Genomic DNA, 25,688 nt, shown 5'->3' with positions numbered 1-25,688 from the left:
TGGTTCGGTGGTGCCTTATAGAAAAGCATTCCTGTTCAGCTCCCTGTACATCTCAGTGGTTTAGTCCTGTCTTGTGAGCATCAGCATCTTTCCCCCTCCTGTCTCACGCCAATGATTTGATCCTGCGTCATTGAGCATCAGTTTCTTTTAGCCCCTCCCCCGGGGTCCACAGTGGTTTGATCCTACCTCACCGACTATTAGGTCATTTCTGATCCCCCCTCCAGCATCATCACCACAAATGGTATGGTCCTGAGCATCGGGTCCTTTTTGTCCCCCCACTGGTCTTCTAAGCAGATTGAAACAGCTTCATCTCATTCCTGATTCATCCTGATCCCCTCAGTGGCTTGCTCTTGTATTGGAAATTGGCCCAAATGGGTTTAAAATGGTCAGAAGTTGATCAGTTCAAATCTTTTCTGACAAGTAAATATTAGGTCTGACCAGTTCAAATCTATTTTGACCAGTTTAAAGTAATTCTGTAGAGCTGGAGCCTGAGGTCGGTAAACCCAGGAAGATGGCTGAAGATTATGCTGATTCGAGCCAAAGCAAGAAATCAGGTACTTACAGAAGTTGAAACTGAGCTGATATCTGGGAAAGAAAACAGATCAGATAAGGAGACAGGACAATACAGGAGCCAGGGTTGGTTGAAGGGAGGTTCAAAAGAGGTTAGTTGCACCCCCAATTTTTTTGAGAGGTGAGAGGCCATTTTGAGGAGGTAATGCAGGATTTCGGGCTCTGTGTTGGTTTGTTTGGTAAGCACTATGGGAGCTGACATCATCCAGCAGCCCCGTGTGGCTGGAGCTGAGACTGGGTTGTATGTGGCCCCAGTGATTTCTGTTTCTGCAAGCCAGACCCTGGGGCCATTCTTGGTGTCCAGCCTTACCTCAAGCCAAGATTAATGGAGTCCCAAACTATGAATGACGATCTCCCCACCCTTTTACTGTGATGATCATGATGCTCTTTAGCTGTTTAGGGATGCTATTTAGGTTACAAGAAGGGACTGGCAAATCTTCAAGAAAAGGGTTAATAGGTAAAGGCATGAAGTAAATGAGTCAGTTAATTAGAACTGAGTTGAGGAGTGTACCTTGCAGTTTTTTAGAGAGATGAGTCAGAGAAGGTGGTGAGTTGAGAGCAATATCTAATCTCTCATCCCTGGGACTGGTTATCTATCTCCTTGTTGTTTGTGGGCTGACATAGAAATTGGTCTGTGTTATCTTTCTGTCCTTCGCGGGGACTGCGGTGTGAAGGGTAGGGGCTGAAAAACAAGGAGGATGAAAAATGAAAATTTTATGGACTGCAGCATTTCCAATTTGTGTAAAATCACTGCGGTGGTACAGTGGGCAGGCCAGATGCTTTGGTGACAAGTGACATAATGCTGCAAGATTGAGGGTGGGGTTGGAGTTCTGTTTGGTGCAGTATGTCTCAACATCTTTTCTGCAGATGGATGAGCTTCTGTGGCTGTTTACCTGTAAGGTGAAAAAGAAAGGTTTCCTACAATGGCATAGGAACCTGGCTGCCTGGGAGGAAACAGATCCTTTTGTGGGAAAACTCGGCTTAGGAGCCTGTTAGTTGAAAGATATTTTTCAGGAAGATGGCTTCACTTAGCCACTTCCTATTTCTTGACAGGGATAATGGCAGCCATTTTAGTCAAGGCAGTTGAATGGCACTTCCAAATGTTGGAGCAGAGAAAAAAAAATCAGGAGATTTTGAATCAGATAGGCTGGGATTTCAGTCCTGGCTTTGCTATTTTCTATGTGGACCTTGAGCAAATTATCTAACCTCCCAGAGACTTGTTTTACTTATTTGTAAAATACAGTTAATATCATCTACCCTAAAAGGCAAGAACCTTAGAGTTTAACACCTTTTGGAGCAAAGTAGCTTCCATTTAACATTTTTGTCTGATTAAACTAGATTGTGTGGCAGGGATTGTTTTTGTGTATATGTGGGGGAATAATTTAGCTCGATAAAGACAATTTCTTTTTATTTTCAGAAATGTTCCCTGAATGAAACTACTGAACTGTTCTGAGGAGCGAAGGAGAAATTGTTCATTGAAACACTTTATAAACCATAAAGCACAACATAGATGTGAGCCATTGTTTTTTTATAATAACATGTCGACTATCATTAAGGTGGCACTTAGAAAAGCCACAGCACAAAATGTCTTCCAGTGTTGCACACTCACAAATCTCTTTGGTTCCAGATTCTGTTCTTGCCCTACGCCACCCTGGACCTGTGGCCACCAGAAGTCCTGAGATGTGGTATGCAGCATCATAAACCATAGTGACTCCAGGTGGGGGGATGATGTCAGAGATATAGATGTGAACAGGGTAGGGCTTTGCAATCTGTCCTTTAGCTGTAAACATCTTGGAATTGTCTTACTGCAAGGCAAGCCTGGATTATCTCACCTGCATTCTGTCACCCTCCCTGAAAACAGCAGGATCAGGTAAAGGAGGAACAGGAAGGGCAATGATGTGGACCTCCATGTATATGGAGGTCCTGATTCTGCCATTCATAGATAAGGGGGGTGGGAGGCAGATCAGGCAGTAGGGCCTCAGCTTGAAAAATTAAATTTTCATATATTTGTGGTCATAATAGCCCCCCTAGGGACCTGTGTTCTGTACTCAGATTTGTGGGCTGAGAGACACGGCCTTTTTTTTGTGGGGTCATTTGACTAATAGATGCAGGTAGGTGATGGTTACATTGTACCTGTATTTCAGCAAAGACCATGACAAAGATTTTTACTTATATGAAACCCTGATACATAAGATGGAGGAAACATGAGCTGGAACATTGTTCCTTTCATGGATTCTGAAATAGTTTTTTCAAAAAGTATTACTTATATCCAGCACTTACTGTGTGCCAGGGATTGTGCAAAATACTTTACATCCATTAATCATTTAATCCTCATGACAGCCCTGTGAGCTGTATATTATTAGCTCTATCATGATGGGGAAACCATTTATAAAGGGTGCTAATTATTGATTCTATGTTTCCCTGGAGCAGGAATTTTTTTTTTTTAAGCCTATATTTTGTCTCTCTGTGGAGCAAGAGAAGTGCGGGGGTGGGGAGAGCACATTCTCTGGGGGATTTATCAGAATCACTTGGATAAGGTTTTTTTTTCAAATCAAATGGGCCATTCTTCCCATTTTAGTTTTCCTCTTAGGAGGCCTGCCCCTCCTTGAGTATCTGTAATGTTTTGTAAGCTACTGTTATTAATGTGAATGGGTGATGGGAAGGGCTTTCCATGTATTGAGTCAAGAAAAAGGTTGAGCTTCACTATTGCAAAGAGAGGTCCTTGGTGGTAGACTCTAGGGTTCTGTCCCTGGATCTCTCTTGGTTTCAACCTTTTAATTAATAACTTGGATAGAGATGTAGAAAAGTATACTCACCAACTGTTAAGAGAGAACTGGAATTGGGGGAGAAATATATATGCTGATGACAGAACCAGAAATCCAAGAAGAATTTACTAGACTATAAAGATGGTCCAAAAACAACAAAATAAATTTGATAAGAATAAATGCGACACCTTTCACTAAATTTATAAAACAAACAAAAATTTAAAAGAAATTATCAGTGCTACAGGATGGGTACATGTTTAATATGGCTGCCAAAAAAGTTAATGGAAGCTCAGGATGCATTAATAGTTGTATAGAGTCTAGAATGTGGGAGGTGATTATGCCACTCTTTTCTGAATTTGTAGAACCACACCTCAAGTATTGTGCTCAGTTATATATGGCAGGTGTCTTTTAAAGAGGGACAAAGATAAAATAGTGCTTAAGAAGAGAAGTCTGGAGGGCAGAGTGGGGCATGATTACTGTCTTCCAATATCTGCAGGGTTGTCATGGGAAAGAGGATTTTATAGGATTTTATCTGTATGGTTTGACCCCAGGGGACAGAATTAGGATTACTGGGTAGAAGTTACAGCAGAGCTGACTGGAGATGAAATGGGGTGTGTTAGAAAGGAATGAGTTCCCGGGCCGGCCCGGTGGCGCACTGCTACAGTGCGCCGCTTGAGAGTGCGGCGGCGCTCCCGCCGAGGGTTCGGATCCCACATACAGACCCGAAAAAAGACAAAAAGGAAAAAAAAAAAATGAAAAAAAAAAAAAAAGAAAGGAATGAGTTCCCTATCACAGGAAGCATTTAAGCAGAAGCTGGCTGACTACATGTTAGGAATTTAAGTTTGTTGTAAGACCTCGAATATAGTTTTAATTGCTAAAGTTTAGCAGACTATGGGCATTTCTTGAGTGTTCTTTGTCTGTTTGATATGGGGGTGATGATCAGCAAGGAGAGTTATAGGGTGAACCTTGATAATAACTAGTGAATCCAAGGAAATGCTGGGGGTTAGCTGGTGTGGCCCAGTCAAGGATGATACTGAAGGAAAGAAACATTTACTAAGCACCTAGTGTATGCCTGGTGCATTTACACACATTATTTCTTAATTTTTACAGCAAGCAGGTGAGTTATATATTATTAGCCTTTCTTTTATAGATGAGAAAACTGAGGTTCAGAGGGGTTAAGTGACTTGCCCAAGGTCGTGCAGCTAGTAAGTGACCTTGGGTGAACACATCAGAACCTCCATAGGGAAATATGTCATAAAATTTCTACTTTTACGTGATCACTTCTCCAGTTGAGTAAAGAGCTGGTATTGCCAGAGGCGAGTCAGGACTGTGTGGACAAGTATGTCACACTGGGCTGGGTGCCTGGAGTAGATGAGAATATCATGAAGATATATGATCAGCCTCTAGTCCAGCAGGTCCTGGAGGATGGTGTTGGAACACAGCTGAGCTATTACACAGGCTAAATGGCATGACTGTTTATTCATAATGTCTGTACCTTATACAGAACGCTGTCTTCCATAGACTCTCAGAATGGCACAGCTGTAGGAGGACGTAGAGATCTTCTTTTTAAAGATAAGGAAACTGGTCCAGAGAGGGGAAGGGACTTCTCCAGCTTCTTCCACTTAATAATCTAGTTCTTGATATTGCTAGGGATTTGTTTTTAAAAATGTAATCTGAAAAAAAGTAATTTGGCAAATCTAGGATTAGAGCTTCTTAAAGCAGATTTGTTTTTCAGGAAGGACCAATTCCTCTGTGAAACTTGCTACTCTGTTTCAGAGCTACAAAATGTAATGTTTGGGGTTTTCCCTCCCTAATATTATAGATGCCGGTATAATAAAAATGGAAAGAGTGTAAATTTTAGAATCAGACAGATTGGGTTTAATTTATTTACTGGACCCCAGAGGAAATTCTTTAACTTCTTTGAGCCTCAGATTCTTTACTTGTGAAAATAGTAATAATAGTTTGATTTTAGCCATGTGGAGTGTGAGGTGCCTGTGGAAAATCCAGGTGGAGCGATCTAGGGAGGGCTGAAAGTCAGGAGAATGACCCCTATTTAGGCACCTAACATCCCTAGATATTAACCTTTATGTTTAACATATTTAATAATTCTGATTTGTCTTGGATTCTAGCCTCTTCACCAGCTCAGTTGTCCTCTTGAGAACATATCATATTTTGGCTTTGTCGCTCTTGAGGAGTGGTGCTCTAAAGCTAAACACAGTACTCCTGGTATGGTGTGGAGTAAGAGCAAGACCGTCACATCCCTCATTCTAGACATTATACTTTTATTGATGGGGCCTAAGATTGCATCAGTTCATTTGTGGTCTCCATGTTGCACCACTGACTCATATTAGTGTTGGCTAAACTTCCTAAGTCTTTTAGCAGGTCCTACCAGTAAACCATATTATTGACCCCTGATCATTATGGAATTGTAATTGTATGTGGCAGTGAGTCTCTCACTTTAGTGTGCATCATCTTCACCTGGGAAGCTTGTTAAAATGCAGATTCTGGGCACCCAGTCATCAGTATTCAAATTCAGTATGTCTGTGGTGGGGTCCAGGAATCTTTGTTGGAATAAGCACTTCAGGTGACTCTGATGCAGTTTAGCCTTTACCATACTCTGGGGAATACTGTCCTACGGCATGGAGAGAACTGCTTCCTACCCATCTTTGTCCCTGCCATTGACTTGGCCTCTAGTCCCATGCTGCCCTGCTTCACCATGGAATGAAGCCACCAGGTGGCTGTGGGTTATCACCAGCCTTATCTCATTTCCTGATATCCAAACCTGGATTTAATGGAAAAGGTAAGACTTTTTCCCCTTGCTCTTTCATTTCTTCAGGTTTCCTTAGATAGTCTGGAGCTGGTATACTTGTAATTAGTACGATGCTTCATTGGGAGCTGGAATGATAATAGTGCTCAAGAGTTGAGGTTCACTGATTAATGATTGGTGGCTTGTTAGGTCTAAAAATGATTTGATACACCATCTGCCAAATTAAATTTCATGTGTATTAAAAAGTTTTTTTTTCAGAATACTGAAAAGTTAAAAAAAATGTAGGTGAATAAATGATTTCTTCCTTGGATAGGCTTAAGTAACATGATATCACAAAGGAGAAGGGTTATAAATTTGCATAAATAAAATGAAAACCTCTATAAATCTAAAAACATGAACAAAATTAAAATACATATGGTAGGCTGGCAAACTGTGGAACAGTGTGATAAATACAATCAATCCTCATTCATGGGTTCCATTTTGCAAATTTGCCTACTAGCTGAAATTTATTTGTAAACCAAAGATCAATACTCATGGCATTTTTGTGATTATTTGCAGATGTTCACAGAGTGGCAAAATACTTGAATTGCCCACTGTGCACGTTTCCAGCTGAGGTTCAGCTCTGCCTTTTTGTTTCAGCTCTCATATCGTAAATAAGTACTATTTTCATTATCTATCTAGTGCCATGTTTTTCATTTTTGTCCTTTTTGTTGGTGATTTCACTGTGTAAAATGGCCCCACATGCATAGTGCTGAAGTGCTGTCTAGTTTTTTAAGCTCAAAAATTATATGTATTAGATAAGCTTCTTTCAGTCAAGAGTTGTATCTGATTTCAATATTAACAAATCTACAATATATATTAAATAAGGTGTCTTTAAACAGAAACACATACAAACAAGGTTATGTAGTGATTAGTTGATGAAATGTGACCAGAGGTTTGCGTGAACCCAACCCTGTATTTTTCCAGGAATAATAATTTAGTATTTGCTAATTCAGTGTTTGCAGTGACTTTATAAAACATATCAACTGTAAATAACAAGAATCAACTATATATAATTATGATTTCTATCTGACATGCTGAATATATCAAAACACTAGTAAATTTATAAGAAAAACACCAGGATCTCAATCAAAAATGGGCAAAGGAAATTCATGGGTAATTCACAGAACAGGAAAAACAAACCATGTATATTAACATTATTGAAAAACTCTTCCATTTTACTTGTAATTGAGGAAATCAAATCAAAGTAACAATGGCATGTCATTTTTGTTGCTTATCAAATTAGAAAAAGAAATAGAAAAGATAATACTCTATGCTGGTGTGAATGCAGTGAGATGATTATTCTTGTACACTGCCAGTGGAGTAAATTGGTGCACTGTTGTAGGAAGTAGTTTGATGGTATTCATCAATAGCTCTAAAAATGTTAATATCTTATGGCTCAGGAATTCAACTTCTAAAAATATGTCCTAAGGAAATAGAGATATAAAGATGTATGCACCATCAGTATAACATTATTTGTAAAAATAAGAATGGGAATAAAAATGGGAATGCCCAAGAATAGGGGAACACATATATGTTCCACAAATGGAAACAAGATAGAAGACTTACAAAACCTTTAAAAATATTTTTAAAGAAGTTAATGACATAGGAAAATTTTCATGATTTGATTGAAATAAAGCAGATTATAAGACATTCATGATTAAAAACTATGCTAAAATGTTATACACCAAAGTAAATCAACTTGAAAATAAATAAGTTTACTCAAGAGTTAAGCATATTTTATTGTATGTGTCTTTAATTTTTAACCAGGAACTAGGGGTTGAGGGGATCCCTTAAACTGCTCCTTGGTAATTATCACTTTAACCTTATTCAGTTGGGTGTATCTCAGGAGGTTGGACAATGGGTTTTGTCAGAATGGGGAATTGGGTATCACTGGACTGGACCAGAGTAGGAACAACAGAAGTTGGTATCTCTTTCTCTCTCTCTCTCTCTCTCTTCCCTCCCCCTCACCTTTGGTGATGCAGAGAAAGGAAAGCTTTATTCAGACTTGGGGGAAAAGAGGTAACATGTGCAGGATCTTGGAAGTCTTTGAGAAGAAGATGACATTTGAATTGAGTCATGAAGGATATGTGGGATTTTTCTAGGTGGAAAGGGCAGGGTGGATCTTGACCTTCTTAGCTTCTAAATGTCAATGATGCTACCCTAGACTCTGAGAGACACTGAGAGTGATTTTCTTTTGGCATGGTTGTACCTGGAGTTTTCTAGTGCTTTTCCTCAGAGTTCAGGTAAGTTGTCATATTCTGATGCTCTGATTCTGGGATCAACAGAGGATAGACACACAGAAAAATTCTACATTATGTTGATGAATCAGGTATAAAATGTGGAGAATAGATTAAGGGTGTTGGGGAGATCTTGAGGAGAGAAGGAAAAACAAATATTTGGGAAGTGATTGCTAATTGTTACAGGTCTTATTTCATTTAATTTTACTGGATGTTCTTAACCCTGCGAAGTAGGCAATTATTCCAATTTGAAAATAAGAAGTAATAAGGGCCTAAGGGAGGGTGGGGGTAGTAAAGGTGGTGAGGAGTAGGTGTATGTGACTTATATTTTGGAAATAAAATTGGAAAAACAGCAGCAGGGATACAGGGGTTAATTGGCTTCATGGTAATGTGCAGATAACTATTGGGACTCTGCTTAGTTCACAGTGTTATGTCAAAGTTAGATGAAATAAAGGTTATGACAGTGCTCTAAACTGCAGACCGCTGTACCAGTGGGAGGTGCTCAGAGGCTTTGAGCCTCGGTAACCTGGGAGGATGGAAAAACTATTAATGGAAGTGGGGACTTACAGGGAAGAGTATATTAGAGGGAAGATGACATTCCCTAATTTTTCAACCTCTCTTGTTCTTGTCAGTTCACCCTGCTCATGGCACTTCCTATTGTCTTCTACCATAGTGTATAGAGACTCCATATATGTAAATATTTGTAAATGCACAGACCATCTCTGGAAGGATACCCAAGAAACTTTTAACAGTGATTGGCTCCAGATGGGGGGAACTGGGTAGGAGTGGGAAGAACACTTACTTTCACTTTGTACCTTTTGAACTACTTATCATATACATGTGTTACCTACTTAAAAAATAAAATTATAAAACAGATTAAAAGAATAGAAAAACTTCATACACCCCCCCAATACATCCTGTACTTTAATCACAACATTTTCCCTGTGCCCTATATCCTTGTCAATGAAGCCTTCCGCTGATCATTCTAACTCAATCCTATCCTTTTGACCACTTGGTGTGGGAGCCAACGTGAAGAAGGAAATGGAGCTAGTAGTGCAGTAGATTAGTGGAGAAAGGAAGGGTATTAGGTAAAATGGGATCTTGGGGTTAAGAGAGGGTTTCTAATTTAGGTACTTCTTTATTTGTGATTAGGAGAGACTTTTGCACCTGTTTATAGGCGGCAGAGAAGAAGCCTGGAAAGAAAAGAGAAATATTAAAGATAAAGGAAAAAGAGAGGATACTCAAACTATCAACAATGTTGAGATAGAGTTGTAAATGAATGTGTTTCTAGAGAACTATTCAGAAATGGTTATGAAAGCCTGAAAAGTCCTTTGTAGGGAACCAGATCTCAGAGCCGGCCTCTCTGTGGCCATTTCCAACAGTAGCTCTTCATAATTAGTCCCTTTGGCTCTGTTGAGATCTATCAGGCTTTCATTCAACAAATGCTGAATGACTATTATGACTAAGGTGCAGCACAGGGCAGGGTTGTGTGGCTTAATTAAGTATACTGACTTGATGTTCACAAAGGGGAGAAAGTTTCTGTGAGAATAAGAGTGCTTAAATATAGTTTTTTTTGATGTTTTTTTTAAATGAAAGATAATTGATTATATATATTTGTGGGATACAGAATCAAATATCAATACATGTGTACAATATGTGTGATCAAATCAGGATAATTAGTATACTCATGTTTACAAAATGTAATCAATCTTTGTGACTCTTAACTAGTTTCTCGCCAACTCTCCTTCCCTTCCCCATTTCCCACCTCTAGTAACCACAGTTTTTTTCTCTCTTTTTTTGAAAGGTTAATGTATCATACTTATTGTTTGTTTCTTTTCTTTCTTTATTTTAGCTCCCACATATGAGTGAGGACATGCAGTATTTCTCTTTCTGTGCCTGGCTTACTTCACTTAACATAATTTTCTCTAAGTTCATCCATGTTGCTGCAATGGCAGGATTTCATTCTTTTTTTTATAGCAGAGTAGTATTCCATTGAGTATATACACCGCATTTTCCTTATCCAGTCATCTGCCAATGGACATTTAGGTTGACTTCAACTCTTGGCTGTTGTAAATAGAACTGTAATAAACGTGGGAGTGCAGGTATCCCTTCAACATGATGATTTGCATTCTTTTGGGTATATACCCAGTAATGCGATTGCTGGGACATATGACAGTTCTATCTGTAGTTTGAGAAACCTCCATACTGTTTTCTATAATGGCTGCACTAATTTACAGTCCCACTAATAGTGTAGGAGGGTTCCCCTTTCCCCACATCCTCACTAGCATTTGTTATTCTCTTTTTGATAACAGCTGGTCTAACTGGGGTGAGATGATATCTCAGTGTGATTTTGATTCGCATTTCCCTATGCTGAGTGATGTTGAGCACTTTTTCATGTGTCTCTTGGCCATTTGTATATTTTCATGTAAGAAATGTCCATTCAGCTCCTTTGCCTATTTTTTAATTGGGTTACCTGTTTTCTTACTGTTTAGTTGTTTTGAGTTCCTTATATATTCTGGATATTAACCCTTTGTTGGATGCATCGTTTGCAAATATTTTCTCCCATTTTGTAGATTTTCTTTTCACTCTGCTGTTTCTTTTACTGTGCAGAAGCTTTTTAGTTTGATATAATCCCATTTGTTTATTTTTCCTCTTGTTGCCTGAGCTTTGGGGGTCATATTCATAAAGTTTTTGCCCACTTCTGTATCCTGAAGTGTTTCCCCTATGTCTTCTTTTAGGAGTTTTATAGCTTCAGGCCTTATGTTTAAGTCTTTCATCCATTTTGAGTTTATTTTGGTATATGGTGAGAGGTTATGGGCCTACCTTCATTTTTCTACATATGTATTTCCAGTTTTCCCAGCATCATTTATTGAAGAGGCAGTCTTTTTCCTAATGTATGCTCTTGTTGTCTTTGTCAAAGATCAGTTGGCTATAAGTCTGTGGGTTAATTTCTGGATTCTCTATTCCGTTCCATTCATCTGAGTGTCTGTTTTTCTTTCTTTTTTTTTTTTTGTCAGCACCATGCTATTTTGGTTACTATAGCTTTGTAGTATAATTTGAAGTCAGGGAGTGTTATGCCTCTTGCTTTATTATTATTATTATTATTATTATTATTATTACTCTGCTCAGGATTTCTTTGGCTATATGGGGTCTTTTGTTGTTGCATATGAATGTTAGGATTGTTTCTTCGATTTCTGTGAAGAATGTCATTGATATTTTGGCAGTTATTGCATTGAACCTGTATATTGCTTTGGGTAGTATTTTCACAATATTTTGGGTAGACATTTTCACAATGTTAATTCTTCTAATCCAAGAGCATGGAATGTCTTTCCATCTTTTTGTGTCCTCTTTAATTTCTTTCAGCAGTGATTTGTACTTCTCATTGTAGAAATCTTTCATCTCCTTGGTTAAATTGATTCCTAGATATTTCATTTTTTATGCCTGTTTTAAATGGGCTTGCTTTCATGATTTCTCTTTTTGCTAATTTGTTATTGGTGTATTAAAACACTACGGATTTTTGTGTGTTGATTTTATATCCTGTAACTTTACTGAAATTGTTTATCAGCTCTAAAAATTTTTTGGTAGAGGCTTTAGGTTTTTCTATATATAAGATCATGTTATTTGCAAACAGGGATAGTTTGACTTTGTCTTTTCCAATCTGGATGCCCTTTATTTCTTTCTCTTGCCTGATTGCTCTGGCTAGTACTTCCAATACTTTGTTAAATAGGAGTGGTGATAGCAGTCATCCTTGTCTTGTTCCTGTCTTTAAGGGGAAAGCTTTCAGCTTTTCCTCATTCAGGATGATATTGGAAGTGGATTTGTCATATATGGCTTTTATTGTGCTGTGATACTTTCCTTCTATACCTAATTTACTAAGAATCATTATCATGAAGAGATGTTGAATTTTGTCAAATGCTTTTTCTGCATCTATTGAGATAATCATATGATTTTTGTTCTTGGTTTGGTTGATGTAGTGTATCACATTTATTAACTTGCATATCTTGAACCATCATTGTATCTCTGGAATGAATCTCATTTGATCATGGTGTATAATTTTTTTGATGTGTTGCTGTATTCTGATTGGTAATTTTTTATTGAGGATTTTTGCATCGATGTTCATCAAAGATATTGGCCTGTAGTATTCTTTTTTTGTTGTATCTTTGTCTGGTTTTGGTATCAGGGTGATGCTGGCCTCATAGAATGAGATTGTGAGAATGGCTTCTGTTTCAATTTTTTGAGATAGTTTAAAGATAATTGATATTAATTCCTCTTTAAAGATCTGGTAGAATTCAGCAGTAAAATCATGTGGTCCAGGACTTTTCTTTGTTGGGAGACTGACGATTACCACTTCAATATCATTGCTTGTTATTGGTTTGTTGAGGTTTTCTATGTCTTCTAGGTTAGTCTTGGTAATTTTTATGTGTTGAGAAATTATCCATTTCCTCCAGGTTTTTAAATTTGTTGGCATATAGTTATTTGTAATAGTCTCTAATGATTCTTTGTATTTCTGTGGTATCAGTTGTCATGTCTCCCCTTTCATTTCTGATTTTATTATTTGGGTCTTTTCTTTTTTTAGTTAGCTGTTCTAATGGTTTGCCTATTTTGTTTATTTTCTCAAAAAACCAACTTTTCATTTTTCTGATCTTTGTATCATTTTGGGGTTCTCTATTTCATTTAGTTCTGCTCTGATCTTAATTATTTCTTTCCATCTACTAATTTTGGGGTTGGATTGTTCTTATTTTTCTAGATCTTTGAGGTGTAGCATTAGGTTGTTTATTTGATAACTTTCTATTCTTTGGATGTAAGCATTTATTGCAATGAATTTCTCTCTTACTACTGCTTTCACTATATCCCACAGATTTTGGTATGAAGTACCTTTATTTTTCTTAGTGTCAAGAAATTTTTTGATTTCCTGTTTAATTTCTTCTTGGACCCATGGGTCTTTAAGGAGAATGTTTTTTAATTTCCATGTGTTTGTATAGTTTCCAGAGTTCCATTTGTTATTGGTTTCTAGTTTTAATCCATTGTGATCTGAAAAGATACATGAATGATTTCAGTTTTTTAAAATTTGTCAAGACTTGATTTGTGACCTAACGTGTGGTCTATCATGGAGAATGTTCCATGTGCTGATGAGAAGAATGTATATTCTGTAGTTGTTGGATGAAATGTTCTTTAGATATCTGCCAAAACCAATTGGTCTAAAGTTTAGTTTAAATCCTGTGTTTCTCTGTTGATTTATTGCCTAGATGATCTGTCCAATGCTGAGAGAGGGGTGTTCAGGTCCCCAACTATTACTGTATTGGGGTCTATCTCTTTATTTAGGTCTAAGAGTGTTTGCTTTATATATCTGGGTGCTCTGGTGTTGGGTGCATACATATTTATGATTAGTATTTCTTCTTGCTGAATAGATCCCTTTATCATTATATAATGGCCTTCTTTGTCTCTTTTTATGGTTTTTGGTTTAAAGTCTGTTTTATTCAATATAAGAATAGCTTCTGCTTGTTTTTGGTTTCCATTTCCATGGAATATCTTTTTCCATCCCTTCACTGTTAGTGTGTGTGCATCTTTACTGGTGAGATGAGTGTCTTGAAGACAGCATATAGTTGGGGTCTATCTTTTTAATTCAATCAGTTAGTCTGTGTCTTTTGAGTGGAGAATTTAATCCATTTACATTTAGTGTTGTTATTGAGAGGTACTGTCTTACTCGTCATTTCATTGCTTTTCCTATGGTTGATTTAAATATCTTTTGTCCTGGGCACAAGGGGCGACAATCAGTTTTGTATCTCATGAATATTCATAACCACCCCCCCAAATAAATAAATAAATATCTTTTGTTCCTTTCTTTCCCTTTTATTGTTTGTCTTCAGTTTTCACTGTTTTTTTTTTTTTGAGGTGATATGGTATACTTTCTCTTTCTCATTTGCATATCTGCTCTACCAGTGGTGTTTATTCTTTCTAGTATATTCATGGTGGCGATTATTGGTTTTTGAGTTCCAGGTGCAGGACTCCCTTAAGGATTTCTTGTAGAGCTGGTTGTGTGGTGGTGAACTCCCATACCTTTTGTTTGTCTGGGAAATACACTATTTCCCCTTCATTTCTGAAGGATAGTCTTTTTGGGTAAAGTATTCTTGGTTGGCAGTATTTTTCTTTTAGTACATTGATTATATCATCCCAATCTGTTCTGGTGTTTAGAGCTTCTGTTGAGAAATCTGCTGTTAGTCTGATGGAGATTCACCTTTAAGTGACTTGATACTTTTCTCTTGCTGTTGTTAGGATTCTCTCTTTGTCTTTGATTTTTGACAGTTTGACTACAATGTGTCTCAGAGAGGACCTTTTGGGTTGAATCTGTGTGGGGACCTTTTGAGCCTCTTGGATCTGGAAGTCCATATCTCTACAATACCTGGGAAGTTTTCCACTGTTATTTCATTGAATATGTTTTCAATTCTTTTTCCTTTCTCCTTCCCCTCCAGAACAACCATGATTCAAGTGTTTGTGCACTTAAGGTGGTCTGCTAGCTCTCTTAGATTCTCTTCATTAAAAAATTTTTTTTCATTTTTTTTTTTGACTGCTTGGATTATTTCAAAAAGGCTGTCTTTGAGATCAGAAATTCTTTCTTCCATTTGCTCTAGCCAGCTGCTTACACTCTCAATCAAAGTTTTTATTTCACTGAATGAGTCTTTCTGTTCCAGGAGTTTGGCTACATTCTTTTTTTTATGGAATTTATCTCTTTGTAAATTTAATCCTTCAAGTTCTGAATTGTTTTTCTTGTTTCATTGTGTTTTCTTTTTTTATTCCTTTTTTTTGTCTTTTTTTTTTTTACTGACCGGCAATGGGATCGCAACCCTCAGTGTTGCACCCGCACCGCGCTCAGCCAGTGAGCGGGAACCGGTCTCCACATGGGATCTGAACCCTCGGCGGGAGTGCCGCCATGCTCCCAAGCGGCGCACTCTTCAGTGCACCACCAGGCCGGCCCTCATTGTGTTTTCTAACTGAGTCTTTCTGTATCTCACTGGGTTGTTTAAGATTTTTACTCAATATTCCCTTTCAGACATTTCAAGGGTTTCTTGGTCTATGGTGTCTGGTACTTGAGAGTTATTGTATTCCTTTGGTGGTGTCATATTTCCTTGTTTTTTCACATTTCTAGTCTCTCTATTTTGATTTCTAGTCATCCAGTTCCGCAGTTGCTTCCTCTGTTACTCTGAGGTGGGCTTTGAGGAGAGAGATTTCCTCCTGTAAATGTGTTTTATATTGATTGTTGAGTAGGGTATTTTAGTATTGGTTCTGGGTAGCCTCAGTAGTGTAGTTTCTATGTGGGTACTTCTCCAATATTCCATGTTGGACATGTGTGTGAGTGCCTCTGTGGTATAGTCACTGAGGCACTTAGTGATTTCTTGTTGAGGTTAGTTGGGACATTGAGTATGTGGGCTAGCTCTTGAGGTCTTGGACAAGTGCCTAGTTTCTTTGTCACTCTTTGGCTGGGTGAGTGACCCTAGGTGGACTTGTTGGCTCCCTGGCTAGTGTCCCATGACCCTGATGGGTGCACTGGGGTTTACCGGATCTCTTCAGCTTGAATGAGTGATCCTGGGCAAGGTTTCTCTTTTCTTGTTCCTATGGGCCAAGACTTCTCCTTGGTTCTTGCTTCCCTTGGTTGGGGACTACATTGGTGGTTGCTGGGAATTTTCTTCTGTACACTATTTGGCTATCCTGGCTTTCTCTGTGTGACTCTCCCTGAGTGAAGGTAGTTCATGCTCACTGCCCATGGCGTGAAATTTCCCCTGTGAATTCTGGCACTGGGTTGTGGGTTTTTGCTGGCTTACCTCTTTCTGGTGTCTCTGTCTGTGACCCTTCTTGTGTCAATGCATGGTGGCAGTGGTGGGTCCTGCCCTTGGCCAGTCTGATCGGTGCAGCAGCAGTGGTAGTGGTGTGTGTGGCAGCTGATGGCAGCAGTGGTGCAGGCAATAGCAGCCGGGGTCTCCTACCCAGCTAGGCTGGCTACTGCTTCAGCATTGGCAGGGTGTCACTTCTACTGATGGTCTGGCTGATGCAGTGGCATAGGTGGGGGTTCTGCACCCAGTCAATTCAGCTGGTACAATAGCTATGGTAACAGCAGCCATACTGCACCCAACTATGGTGGGGTTGCTGCGCATAATAGGGCTGGTTGGTGAGGCCAGCTTGAGCAGGGGTCCTGTGCACAGCTGATCTGGTTGGCCAAGTGGCTTGGATATCAGCTGGTGATGGCTGCCACACTGCAGGCAGGTGTGGCAGGGGTCCTGTGCACAGCCGAGCTGGCTGGTGAGGAAGCTTGGGTAGGGGTCCCGGCACAGTTGGTCTGGCTGGTATAGCAGTGTGGAATGTCCCTGCCTATGGCTGCTGCATTGCAGGTGGTGGTGGTGGAAGGGGGTCCCGCCCCTAGATGGGGTGGTTACTGCTTCAGCGTTAGCAGGGGTCTCACACCCAGCCAGTCCAGCAGCAGCCATACTACATGCAGCTAAGGCAGTGGGACCTGTAAGTAACTGAGCTGGCTACTTAGGCTGCTTGGGTAGGGGTCCCACGTGTGGCTGGTCTGGCTGGTGTAGCAGCATAGACAGCCCCTAGCAAGGGCTGCTGTACTGCAGGCAGCTGCAACAGGGGTCCCACACATGGCTGGGCTGACTGGTGCAGTAGTGTTGTTGGGGTTCCTTGTGAAGGGTGAGCCTGGTTGGAGCTGTAGTGCTGGTTTAGATGGCTACCAGCAACAGCAGCATAGGATGGGGCAAAACTCATGGTGGGAAGGTGGGCAATGGTTCTGGGTCCTGACAATGTCACCAGCCCATGCAACGCTGGTAGCAGTGGGACTGTTCTGGTTTTCTACTATTGGAGAAATGTGTCCTAGGTTTCTATAGTCCTCCATCTTCCCACAGTTCTCTTGAATATAGGTTTTGTAGGGGATTAGGGTTCAAATGTTGTGGATTCTAACAGAGCTGATACAGTGCTTGGTTCCTAGTAGGTGCTCAGTAAGTGTTTGTGCATAATTCATTTATTGAGCACCTCCTATCAGTCAAGCACTGTGCTAGGCTCTGGGACCACATAGATAAGTTAGACAAGGTCCTGCTTTTTGAGGTGATTAGGTCCAGTGGTGGTTATAGTAGGGCAATAAGTTTTATGACAGAGATACAAACAGAGGCAAGAGAGGACCTACCATGAAAACAGAACCAGATTGCAGTTTGTCAAGGGTCGAGTATGGGAAGAGGAAGTAAAGACAGTGAATGTAGACTATTCTTTCAAAAAGCTTGGTTAGGAAGAAAAGGAGAGAGAGGGCAGCAAACAGAGAGAGAGGCAAGGTTGAGGGACTGTTTCTTAAACTATGATAAGTCTGAGCATATTGTTGTGCAGAGGAGAAAGAACTATTAAAGAGAGAAGTGGTGAACATTCAGAAGTTAGAGCAATGATTGGTGGAAAAGAGATCTCTGAGGATACAGAAGGGGATGGGAGAGAAAGCTGTCCAGGAACTACTGGAAAAATTGTGGTGTGGCACCGGGAACTCTCCTGAAGCAGGAGACCATGAATTTTTGAGTGGTAACCAGTCAAAATGTGGGAAGTTATGGGTATGGAATAGATAGTGGTTGAAATAATGGATTGTAGGGCCCAGACCAGTTAGAGAGGATAATTAGGCTGGAGGGGACTGATAAATTGGGAGAAAACAAGAGAGCAAAGAATAGGAGTAGCAGGGGTGAGGAAGTAAAATCCCTTATTGGGGGAAAAAGAAAGTAGCCAGAGAGTAGTATACATGAATTTAAAATTTCAGAGGTGGAACAGTTCTGGGTGATGAAAAGACCCTGAATGTAGCCATGGATGTGGATAACTGATGTGTAGGAAGAGGTCACTGTAATTGAGTCAAGGAAGCAGGGCTGTATGGTTAATCCTCATGGATGTCGAAGACCCTCCATCACGGTCCAAAGACTAGCCTCAGGAGCCAAACATTCAGTTTATGTTTGGAAGAAATCAGGAAGTAACCTGATGTCACTGATGAGACTCACTGGTAGGGGAATTCTAGTGTCTTAGTTGTCATTCACCTCTCCTCATAGGTAAAGAGGTAGGTGAAGGAAGATATGCTGCATATCTGTGAGCTTGTCTTCCCCTCCTTGAAGGGCTTCTAAGGGAATGAGACTCAGTCTGCATAGGGTGTTTGACCTCTGATTATCGAGTCCACCCTGTCCCAGTAGAACTACCTGCTTAAAGGCATAGCCAGCAGGATAAGGCAGTGCAGTGCTTGTGGCTAGCCATAACATGCATCCCCTCAAAAGCAGTGACAGATGTAGGGATGAGGAGGAACTGAATCACAGACAAAGGAGATAGAAAGAACATGTTCTGGAAGTACAATTCCAGGAAGTACAATTCCCCAGGAAGTATGGTAAGCTGCCCTTCTGTCCATGTACTTCCACGATCTTTACAAGAACAGTAGTGAGTAATAACATATGACACAGTTTATCTCACTGATACTGTGAGAGGAACATCAGTGAGTGAGGCCAAGTTTTCCCTGTGTCCAGAAAGCTTTTGAAGTATAATCTTGGTTACTAATTGGCTCCAGAGTTTAGATTCTGGTTGGGCAGGTATCCCAGAGGAAGAATAGTGACTGATAATGACTCTCAACTTTGCAGGTGCCTGTGAGGAACACCCAGAGAAAATAGGGAAAAGCTTCAAGAAGCTCCAAGCTTTCCTCTTTTACAGTAACAACAACAAACAGCAATAATAATAGTGATGATGTTATTATATATATATATTAGTTATATTTATATTATTATTATATATATATATAATAGTTATATAACACTTAGTCTGTGCCAGGCACTGTTTTAAAGCAGTTTATGCATATTAATTATTTCAATACTGAAATTAGTTCAATACTGAACTCTGTGAGGTAGGTACTAATATCCCCATTTTCCTAAGAGAATGACAGACACATTATTACAGTTCCCAGGATCTATCTCTGATTTGCCCCTACTGTGGTAGATTGGGTCCTGGGTATGGAACATACAGGTAGAGACTGGTGCCTGGCTGAATCTTTGGAGATGATTTTGGCCACATGGTTTAGACTGTGCCATGGGAATCAGGTGTTTCTCTGAAGCAAACCTGACGGAGAGAGAAGTCTTCACAAAGGTTTTAGAAGATCCAAAATTACACACACACATATACTTGTAAATATAGGTTATCTCTGGCAGGTATCAAAAGGAGCTCTTTCTAGTGTTTTTTGCTAGCAAAGTTAGCTGACTTTAAAACTGCACATACCCTTTCGAACATGTTAGAATTGTTTACCATGTGCATGTATCACCCTTTCTAAATGAAAAATCAAAACAAAACAAAACCCCCAAAAACAGATAGTAAAGGAGAATAACTTTCCAAATATTCTGAAAATTTCATTTCCCCATCTTCTGATATTCCCCTAAGTAACACTGTAGCACTCTTATACTCGGGACTTCAGGTAGGGGCCTTCTTAGTAGGAGAGGAGCTTGCTGCCGCAATTTTTGCCATGTTTTCTGAGCGATCTTATTGTGTCCTAATAAATTCCAAATAGATTCATGACAAACCTGAAAAGTGTACGTTCTATAATTCATATTCCAAATAGAGAAAAATGTAGACATTTGCCACTATTCTTACCTATACCTTTATTTGAATGGGAGTTATAACTAGGTTTGTGTTCTGGTGGGTGTTTGCTTTCACAGAAACATTCTATTTCAATTACTCTGATGGACCTAAAGCAAAGAAAACCATTATATACATGTTTCACTTTTCAAAAGAGTTTTATGCACCCTTAGAATTCTTTGCAAATTTTATTTTAATATCAGACCTTAACATACTCTTGCCGCATGTGGCGGCCTTGTTTTGCCTGTGCCCCTTCATTTTTCCCAATGGCATTTTGCCTTTTCCCTTTAGATGGTATACTAGTTTCCCTAAAAATGAAAATCTTTTTCTGGTTTAACTTTCCTACACAGCCTAGGGACTCTCTCTATTTCCAGCTCAAACTGTCCCCCTCATTTCTAATCATTACTCTGAGGAAAATGCTTATTAAAGTTAGGTGAATTAAAAGATCTGTAAGGTCATTTCCTGCTCTACACATTCATTCGCCTGAAGCAAGTATTTCACATTCCAAAGGGCAAACCTCCCTCTGTTGGCCCTCTTTCTCCACCTTCCTTAGGATTTATGGTGTCAGGGATCGAATATACTTATTTCCAGGGGTATCCCAGGTAATTCACAATGCTTAAACCAAAGAAATGGATTGTTAACATTAGTAGAGAAGTGTCTAGTCTCGAAGATACTGATGTTTGAGTGGAGGCCTTCCTGGTGTCCCTTGCATTCATCTGTCCTTGTAAACAGTTCTTCTTTCCCTGCCCTAGGCAAGGGATGAACCAAAAAAAACCCCCAAATTCCATCACTCCTGTGGAGTCTCCTTTGATATACTCCCACACTCTAATATTATTACCTTTGAGGTTACCTCTGAGCAGGCTTGCTCAATCTGATTACTGTGCAGATTACAGGCATATTGTTGAAAAGGCCTCCAACATGTGGACTGCTTCAAGCCGCCATGCTCTTGAGCTAGTAGGTTCTTCTTGCTCTAGGTCCTGGGTTGAGAGCTTCACCTCATGTATTTGTGTTGCCCCAAAACTAGTTGCTGCTAACCTCAGAATCAGGTTGAGAACTCTGAGAAAATCAAACCCTTATGCTTTGCCCTGAGGTAGAACTCTGTCCCTCATATTACCTTAAGTGCCTGATTTCCATTAACCACTTTTTATTTTCTTGTGAAAATTAATACCATATTTAAGGAAGATAAAGTCACATGGTTTCTAGTCCCAGTGCCAATATCAGACCTTGGCTGATAAATAGTGGGAAGCAAAAGACAGGAAGAGCAGCACTCTGACACTGTGGAGTGGATCTCTACCAGCCAAGAAAATGTGCTCTAGGCCAGGGTTCTGGACCTGAAGCAAAATTCCAACTCAGGCTGGCTTGGAAGAGATTCTTTGCTTGGAAGGATGGGGTTTTTTAAAAATAGAATTCTCTGACTTCAATTCTAAACTGATGGCATAACAATGAAAGGGAGCAGTAGAAGGCTCTGTTAGGATCTAAAATGACGTTCTTTCCTCTTCTTAGCTCTAAAAGTGATCTGACTTTGTTCTAGCCCACAGAGTCTGCTTGGCTCTGGTGTCAACCTTAATTAACAGTAATGGCAAAAGCCCTCAGATGACTGAGTCATGTCCTCAGAAGGAGGCTATAGAGGTCATCTAATTCATCCTATTCTTTCCCTCACCTCTAACTCCAGTACAGGATGACACCTGAAATAAGCTCTTAACTTGTCTGGACTTATCAGGAAAGGCTCTTAGTATTATTACTTCCATTTCTACCCAGGGAAACTGGAGTGCAAAAATGCAAAGTAATTGGGTACTCGGCTTCACTTGCCAGCCTGGCTGTACATGGGGTCGAGCTTGGGATGTCAACTTCCCAGGAAATATACCTGCACAGACAGGAAACAGTTAAGATGAGAGAACAAGGGGCCGGCCCGGTGGCGCACTGGGTAGTGCGCCGCTTGGGAAGCGCGGCGGCGCTCCCGTTCGAGGGTTCGGATCCCACATACAGACCGGCTCCCACTCACTGGCTGAGCGAGGCACGGGAAGCAACACCGAGGCTTGCGATCCCGTTGCCGGTCCCCGGTCCGGTACGGGGGCAACACTGAGGGTTGCGATCCGTTGCCGGACACGGAAAAAAGACAAAAGACAAAAAAAAAAAAGATGAGAGAACAAGGACAGAATGTCACCTTCAAATAGGCCACCCAAGTTGTGAAGCTCCTGGTGTCTTCCTGATACCTCCTATCTACATGAATATTTCACTTCTGACAAGGCCTTCCTCCTTAAGATCCTTAAGCTTCCACTCAGTTTTGTGACTTAGCTCTTGGAGGCAGAGAGCTTGGGGATGCATGTGCACACTGTCCTAATGCTAGGAGCTAGAAAGTCCCAGAGAAGGGCTTTGTAGGATACTTCTTCTTCAGTCATAGCAGGCCAAGGTGATTTTAACGTGGATGTTTCTATGTAAGAAAGGCATTTAATTTCTGGTTGCTGCTGTGGCATTTGAACCAATTTTTGGTTTAATGACTATGACTGTTGGTGGAATAGAGTTGTTGAGTAAGGTAGCAGACTCTCAGAAGTTACCACACAGGGTCCTTTGGTCATCCCAGGAAGGGAATATAGAGCTTCATAGGAGTGCTGTGAAATTCAGTAGGTGACTAATGATATTGGCAGTGAGGCTGAGAGGGTGAGAATGAGGGTGTATTTATCTTCTTGCATTTTTACATTGTTATACTGGTTATGAATTATGTGTAATCTTGTTTTGTTTTGTTTTATTTTGGGCAGCTGGCTCATATGGGGAATCTAACTCTTGACCTCGGTGTTTCAACACCACACTCTAACCAGGTGAGGTAACTGGCCAGCCCTAGTTATGTAGAATACACTAGTTATGTAGAGTATATTTTAAAATTTTAACAAAGAAAATGTTATGTAAAAAGGAAGAAAGATAAAAAGTGTGCTAGAAAAGGAGAAAATTGTTTTAAATAATAGGTGGAAAAGTAAAAGGAAAAAAGGAAGAAAGGAGAAAATATTAAAAGTGAAAAGTGGAGAGAAAAAAGGAAGAAAAAAGAAAATAAAAGAAAGAAAATTGAATTGAAAAAGGAAACAAACAAATGTAGAAAAAAGAAGAGGAAAATTAAAAAGTTAAATGAGTGAAAAAATACAAAGAAAGTGGCATGTCAGAGGAACACAGGAGCTGACCTGAAAGAACTCCAAATCACCAAAGCTGGAACAGTTGGAGGAACAAAATAATGTGTAACTGTATTCCAAATTATTGATTTTGTATTACTCCCATCCCCAGAAGGTAAAGCTTAATTCCTCCCATCCCAAGCATAGTCTGGACTTAATGGCTTGATTACAAAGAGTACAGTGTGCAAAGGGGGAAAAGTAATTATATAGTGGGGAAATGTGGCAATGTCTCAGAGTCTGAGAGATAAACATTTATTGATGGGCCAGGTCTGGGATCTGTATTGGGCTTGTGGCTGTCCAGACGGAGATACTGGCTTCTTTTTCAAAGGTTATTTATTATGAATGAGGCAGTTTCTGGCTGGGCCACAGCTAAATGACTGCTATGTAGTTCCTCCCAGTACTCTGCTGAGTCAGGACCCTGAAAGTTTCTAACCACTAACTTAACCAGGAACCAGAAAGCAGTCTTTGCCATCCACTTTAGAAAACATGTGACTCCTGCCTATGTAAAAGGGTATGGAGATGGGGATGTTTCACAAACAGCCAAACATCCCAAATAGTGGTAATCCCAAATAATGACAGTTCCAAACAGCAGGAACCTCAAAGGCATTTGCATTTTGTTTTGAAATGTATTATGTGGTTTTTTTTGGTCAGTATTATTTGCTCCACCTTTAAAAGTCTGTTTGGTTTAGTATGATGTTAAAATCTTTTTAGATTACCTGGTTGGGTCTTTTTAAATTTTTTAAATTTAATTTTATTTTGTCAATATACAATGTGGTTGATTATTGTGGCCCATTACCGAAACCTCCCTCCCTCCCAACAACCTTATATCCGTTCGCTTGTTGTATCAACTTCAAGGAATTGTAATGGTTGTGTCTTCTTCCCCCCCACCAGTTTATTTATGTATTTATTTATTTATTTTTAGCTCCCACAAATAAGTGAGAACATGTGATACTTCTCCTTCTGTGCTTGACTTGTTTCACTTAATATAATTCTCTCTAGGTCCATCCATGTTGTTGCAAATGGCAGTATTTCATTCTTTTTTATAGCAGAGTAATATTCCATTGTGTAGATATACCACATTTTCTGTATCCACACATCTGATGATAGACATTTGGGCTGGTTCCAACTCTTAGCTATTGTAAAGACTGCTGCAGTGAACATTGGAGAACAGGTATACCTTTGACTTCATGATTTCCATTCCTCTGGGTATATTCCCAGCAGTGGGATAGCTGGGTCCTATGGTAGATCTATCTGCCTTTGTTTGAGGAATCTCCGTACCATTTTCCATAGAGGCTGCACCATTTTGCAGTCCCACCAACAATGTATGAGAGTTTCTTTTTCTCTGCAACTTCGCCAGCATTTATTGTTCACAATTTTTTGGATATTAGCCATCCTAACTGGGGGGAGATGGTATCTCAGTGTGGTTTTGATTTGCATTTCCGGAATGCTGAGTGATGTTGAGCATTTCTTCGTGTGTCTGTTGGCGATTCGTATATCTTCCTTTGAGAAATGCCTATTTAGTTCTTTTGCCCATTTATTAATTAGGTTATTTTTTTTGTTGTTGTAAAGTTGTTTGAGTTCCTTGTGTATTCTGGATATTAATCCTTTGTCAGATGTATATTCTGCAAATATTTTCTCCCACTCTGCTGGTTGTCTTTTAACTCTGTTAGTTGTTTCTTTTGCTGTGCAGAAGCTTTTTAGTTTGACATAATCCCATTTATTTGTTTTTCCTTTGGTTGCCCATGCTTTTGAGGTCATATATATGAAGTCTGTAACCAGTCCTACTTCGTGAAATGTTTCTCCTATGTTTTCTATAAGAAGTTTTATTGTTTCAGGGTCTATATTTAATTCTTTAATTCATTTTGAGTTCATTTTAGTATATGGTGAGAGGTATGGGTCTAGTTTCATTCTCCTGCATATGGACATCCAGTTATTACAGCACCATTTGCTGAAGAGGCAGTCTCTTCCCCAGTGTATAGGCTTGGTGCTTTTGTCAAAGATCAGATTGCTGTAGGTGTGTGGGTTAATTTCTGGATTCTCTATTCTATTCCATTGATCAGTGAGTCTGTTTTTATGCCAGTACCATGCTGTTTTAGTTATTATACCTTTGTAGTATAGTTTAAAGTAAGGTAGTATTATGTCTCCAGCTTTATTATTATTTTTTTTTTGCTCAGCATTGCTTTGGCTATGCGTGGTCTTTTGTTATTCCATATAAATGTCTGGATAGTTTTTTCCATTTCTGAGAAAAATGTCATTGGAATTTTGATGGGGATTGCATTGAATTTGTATATCACTTTGGGTAGCATGGACATTTTCACAATGTTGATTCTTCTAATCCAAGAGCATGGGATATCTTTCCATCTTCTTGTATCCTCTTTAATTTCTCTCAGCAGTGGTTTGTAGTTCTCATTAAAGAGATTTTTCACATCCTTGGTTAACTCAAATCCTAAGTATTTTATTTTATTTTATTTTTTGGTGGCTATTGTAAATGGGCAAGCTTTCTTGATTTCTCTTTCTGCATGTTCACTAT

General features: G+C 39.5%; 1 long non-coding RNA gene across 2 annotated transcripts in view; it reads left to right on the top strand.

Annotated features, from left to right (window-relative positions):
- The first annotated feature begins 276 nt into the window (after positions 1-276).
- Positions 277-25,688, top strand: part of LOC103598145 — a 58,133-nt gene continuing 32,721 nt past the window's right edge. For both annotated transcript variants that reach the window (XR_551178.1, XR_551177.1), the window contains exons 1-3: positions 277-554; positions 1,988-2,082; positions 2,198-2,255. This is a non-coding gene — a long non-coding RNA (uncharacterized LOC103598145). The remainder of the gene's footprint in view (positions 555-1,987; positions 2,083-2,197; positions 2,256-25,688) is intronic.

This window comes from Galeopterus variegatus, unplaced genomic scaffold (genome assembly GCF_000696425.1).
Source record: "Galeopterus variegatus unplaced genomic scaffold, G_variegatus-3.0.2 Scaffold2517, whole genome shotgun sequence".
Taxonomy (NCBI): domain Eukaryota; kingdom Metazoa; phylum Chordata; class Mammalia; order Dermoptera; family Cynocephalidae; genus Galeopterus; species Galeopterus variegatus.
Note: the sequence above shows the minus strand (reverse complement) of the source record. Positions and strands in the feature narration are given on the sequence as shown.